We start from the raw sequence: 5721 nt of genomic DNA, 5'->3' as shown, positions 1-5721 counted from the left end.
CAAACCTTTTAAAGAGGAACTAGTACCTATATTATTTAACCTTTTCCAAAGCATAGAAAAAGAAGGAATATTTCCAAACACATTTTATGAAGCAAATATCACCCTGATCTCCAAACCAGGAAAAGACCCAACAAGAAAAGAAAATTATAGACCAATATCTTTAATGAATACATATGCAAAAATATTCAATAAGACAAACAGAATCCAGCAACACATCAAACAAATTTTACACCATGACCAGGTTGGTTTTATCCCAGGGTCTCAAGGATGGTTCAATATACATAAATCTACAAATATAACACATCACATAAACAAAATAAAAAGCAAAGACCATATGATTCTCTCAATTGATGCAGAAAAAGCTTTCAATAATATCCAACATCCTTTCATGATCAGAACACTTAAGAAAACAGGTATAGAAGGGACATTTCTTAAACTGATAGAGGCCATCTACAGCAAACCCACAGCCAATATCATATTGAATGGAGTTAAATTGAAATCATTTCCACTCAGATCAGGAACCAGGCAAGGTTGCCCATTGTCCCTACTGCTTTTTAACATAGTAATGGAAGTTTTAGCCATCATAATCAGACAAGAGAAGGCGAGCAAGTGTATCCAAATAGGATCAGAGGAGATCGAACTTTTACTTTTTGCAGATGATATGATTGTACATCTGCAAAACCCCAGGGACTCAACTACAAAACTCTTAGAAGTGATCAAGGAATACAGTAGCGTCTCAGGTTACCAAATCAACACTCACAAATCAGTAGCCTTTATATATACCAACAATAGTCAAGCTGAACCAACAGTCAAGGACCCTATTCCTTTTATAGTGGTGCCAAAGACGATGACACATTTGGGAGTTTACCTAACAAAGGATGTGAAAGATCTCTATAAAGAGAACTATGAAACTCTGAGAAAAGAAACAGCTAAAGATGTTAACAAATGGAAAAATATACCATGTTCATGGCTAGGAAGAATCAACATTGTTAAAATGTCCATACTACCCAAAGCAATATAAACTTTAATGCAATCCCTATTAAAACACCACTGTCATACTTTAAAGATCTCTAAAAAATAATATTTTGCTTTATATGGAATCAGAAAAAAATTCGATTAGCCAAGACATTACTCAGAAATAAAAACAAAACAAGAAGAATCATGCTACCAGACCTCAGACTATACTATAAATTGATAGTGATCAAAACAGCATGGTACTGGCACAAAAACAGAGAGGTGTATGTATGGAACAGGATAGAGAACCAAGAGATAAACCCAGCTACTTATTGTCATTTGATCTTTGATAAGCCTATCAAAAACAATCAGTGGGGAAAAGACTCCCTATTTAACAAATGGTGTTGGATGAACTGGCTGGTGTCCTGTAGAAGACTGAAACTGGACCCACACCTTTCACCATTAACTAAGACAGACTCTCACTAAATTAAAGATTTAAACTTAAGACATGAAACTATAAAAATGCCAAAAGAGAGTGCAGGGAAAACACTTGAAGAAATTGGCCTGGGAGAATTTTTTATGAAGAGGACCCCCTGGGCAATTGAAGCAACACCAAAAATACATTGCTGGGACCTGATGAAACTAAAAAGCTTCTGCACTGCCAAGAACACAGTACACAAAGCAAGCAGACAGCCCTCAGAATGGGAGAAGATATTTGCAGTTTATGTCTCTGACAAAGGTTTGATAACCAGAATCCACAGAGAATTCAAACATATTAGCAAGAAAAGGACAAGTGATCCCATCTCGTTGTGGGCAAGAGACTTGAATAGAAACTTCTCTGAAGAAGACAGGCTCATGGCTTATCGACACATGAAAAAATGCTCATCATCCTTAATCATCAGGGAAATGTAAATCAAAACCACTTTGAGATACCATCTAACTCCAGTAAGATTAGCCCCCATCACAAAAACCCAAAACCATAAATGTGCCGTGGATGTGGAGAAAAGGGAACACTTCTGAACTGCTGGTGGGAATGCAAACTAATACATTCCTTTTGGAAAGAAGTTTGGAGATTACTTAGGGATCTAAAAATAGACCTGCCAATCAATCCTGCAATTCCTCTACTAGGTATATATCCAGAAGACCAAAAATCACTTTACAAGAAAGATATTTATACCAGAATGTTTATTGTAGCCCAATTCATAATTGCTAAGTACTGGAAGAAGCCAAAGTGTCCATCAACCCACGAATGGATTAATAAATTGTGGTATATGTACACCATAGAATATTATGCAGCCTTAAAAAAGATGGAGACTTTACCTCTTTCATGTTTACACGGATGGAACTGGTACATATTATTCTTAGAAAAGTATCTCAAGAATGGAAGAAAAAGTATCCAATGTACTCAACTCTACTATGAAACCAATATATAATCACTCACACTTCCATATGAAAGCTATAACTCAACTACAGCCCAAGATGAAGGGGGAAGAAGAGGGGGAGGGGAGGGGACGGGAGGGGGGAAGATGGGTGGAGGGGGGGTAGTGGGTCGGATCACACCTATAGTGCATTTTATATGGGTACATGTCAAATCTACTAAGTGTAGAATATTAATGTCTTAACACAATACTTAAGAAATTGCAGTGAAGGCTACATAAGTATTTCAAATTGTATATAAAACCAGCGCAATGTACACAACTATGATTTAATTTTTAAAAAGACTAATAAATTAATTTCATAGGTCAAGAATTCTCACATAGAAAACTAAAGTTTCTTTTCTCAGAATTTTCTTTGACAGGGTCTCACTCTGTTGCCTGAGTTAAGAGGGTAGCAGCATCATCATAGCTCACTGCAACCTCAAACTCCTGGGCTGAAGAAATCCTCCTGCCTTACTTCCTGAATAGCTAGGACTATTAGTCACCACATCTGACTAATTTTTCTACTTTCGTAGAGACAGGGTCTCACATTTGCTCAGGTTCATCTTGAACTCTTGGTCTCAAACAATCCTCCCATCTCAGCCTTCCAAAGTGCTAAAATTACAAGCATAAGTACTGTGTCTGGCCTCCTTTCCTAGCATATCTGAAATAAACCCATATGGATAAGGTGACCAGATGTCCCGCTTTTGGCAGGACAGTCCCAATTTTTAATAATTTGTCCTATGTCCCATGGCGTTTTTAAAAAGTCCCAATTTTTGGAAAGAATGCACGACAAGCTAGGGAACGGCAAGAGAATGGGAAGGAAATATACAGTTTTCAGCTGCCATGTGGCTATTTTGCCAGGATATGAGTTTTATATTATTTTTGTTAATTTTATAACATTAAACTTTAATAATAAAAAATAATTGTTGAGAACTGATTATCAAGAACTGCTTATCAAAGTTCGTATTGTTGATCAGTTGTTAGAATTCGACGAGAAATATGCCAAAGAATAAAATAATACTATACATAATTTTTTAACGTATTATATTTGTAAATTGTACTTATGTTGAAATTTTAAAAAACTATATTACAATACTATTTTTGCATTCTATGAAAATTTTTGTTGCTCCATATAGACCCAATTTTTAATTAAGAACACCCACCCACCCCACCCACCCCCCAGTCAATGGTGTCCCGCTTTACCATTGCTAAAATCTGGTCACCTTACATATGGATCTCAATAAACTATTTTTTGAAATATTTCTGGTGCCAATTTGTTAAGATTTTTTAAAACTTTAATTGATAAGTTTGACCTCTAATTGTCCTTCATATATTGTCCTTCTCTGATTTGGCATCATTATACACTACGGTTTGGGAAGGATTTCCTCTTTTTCTCTCCTCTAAAATACTTTGCGCACAATTATTAAACTATCTGCATTTGTTCTTTTCCTTATGGAGATATTTTCAACTGGTAAGTTTCTCGAATATTTTCATAGTTAAGAAACATTTTTTTCTTTTTTAATTTATTCACCTTTGTTAATTTACACTTTTACGGAAATTTATTCATTCAATCTCATTTTTCAAAGTATTATAATAGCATAAAGTACTTCATAATAGTATCTTAATTTCTACTGTATCTCTATTGAAGTCCTTTATTGCCTTCATTCCTAATTTGTTCATTTAACCTAGCTTTATAGAAATAATTGCATTTTTTGTAGCCAAGTTCCATTGGTTATCATAATGCTAAAATTACATTTTGGAATTATAATAACAAACTCAATTGATTTAAACAGGGTTGGGAACAAACACAACTGTATTTTGACTTAGACCTCTTAACTGGTGGAAACAAGAGTATTGTGGCTTAATAAAGAGACACCTGTTAACTGTAAGCATTCAGTGTTTCCTGGGCATCAGTCAATAGGTTTCACAGAGGGCCTAGAATCCAGAAATAGAATTTTTAGCGGATGTCAAATTCCCTGTATTTATGTGGCAGGAAAAGAGTTATGTTTCAATTTGCCGAAAAGCATTTTTAACACGTTTTTTAGCCCCTGTGCTCAGGTATGTAGTGGTTTTCATTTTCATGTAGGATTTTTAGTGTGTTTTCCAACAAATGGGAAGCTTCTAGGTTTGAGAGTTTATCCTCAATGTTCAAGAGTTTCCACATGTTAAAAAAAAAAAAAAAACCTGGGCACCTCCTGTGGCTCAAGGAGTGGGGTGCCAGCCCCATATACCAGAGGTGGTGGGTTCAAACCCCGCCCCGCACAAAAAAAAAAGTCAAAAAAAAAAAAAACCCTCAGCTTTATATACCTATGGGCAAACTCTTTTTATTAATTATTTTAGCTTAATGTTCAAACCCCGCCCCGCACAAAAAAAAAGTCAAAAAAAAAAAACCCTCAGCTTTATATACCTATGGGCAAACTCTTTTTATTAATTATTTTAGCTTAATGTGAGGGTACAAACAACCAGATCACAATATTTGAATTTGTTAGCTAGAGTCCATCTTGTAGTTGTGTCCCACACCCAAAAGGTGTGCCATACACCCCTACCTTGTGCCCATTAAGTGGGAGCACCGTTGCAAACTCTTGGCCTATGTAATGAAGTCTTTTTCATCTAAAAATAATTCATGTTGCCTCCAAAAAGTATCCTTGCAAAGATCCTATGCTGATGGCCGTTTGGAAAAAAGAACAAAATTTTGCTTTGGCTTTGTCCCCAAATGGAGATTGATAAGTGCCATAATAAAACCGAAGTTAGCTACATCGTGGGTTTTCTATAAACACAATTAAATAAAGCCAACTTAGCAAGCAGTAAGAGAAATGCTATGAAAAACATGTTCTATTAACTCATCATTTTTCAAAGATATAAAGCCACCCTAGGGGCTTGACAATAACATGAAAAAGCAGAAAGCACTTTAATAATCAACAGATGAACATTATTAGCTATTAGAGTTGGTAATGCTGTTCTTGGAGCTTAAAGATGACACGAGAGACCACAAATATTTTCATCTGGGCTCTCAAGGTTTTTCTACGATCCTTTTCTTTGGTTGCTGCTCTTTTCCATTCCCAGCAATAGATGTTTTAAGCTTGCACGACCCTCTACAGGCCGTTTACCCCATCCCAGAATAATGTTTTGTTTCCTTATTCAGTGAGATAAAGGAGTCCATTAACTGTGAACCCCATCAACTTCCCCGCTTTAATACTCGAACATTTCTAATAATGTCACTCATCTTTTTCTCCTCTCACATTTGAGAGGTAGGTGTGACTCCACTCCAAATCAAACCTGACTGTTCTTGACCAAGCTAGTATGTCCTAACCAAAGCTTACACGTTTTCATCTCTAAGGCCACTCTTTTA

General features: G+C 35.8%; 1 pseudogene; it reads right to left on the bottom strand.

Annotated features, from left to right (window-relative positions):
- Positions 1–4929, bottom strand: part of LOC100959608 — a 9274-nt pseudogene extending 4345 nt beyond the window's left edge.
- Between the last annotated feature and the right edge of the window lie 792 nt (positions 4930–5721).

The sequence above is a fragment of the Otolemur garnettii genome, unplaced genomic scaffold (genome assembly GCF_000181295.1).
Source record: "Otolemur garnettii isolate 467f Iridium unplaced genomic scaffold, OtoGar3 scaffold00201, whole genome shotgun sequence".
NCBI lineage: Eukaryota > Metazoa > Chordata > Mammalia > Primates > Galagidae > Otolemur > Otolemur garnettii.
This window is presented reverse-complemented; position numbering and strand designations above follow the sequence as displayed.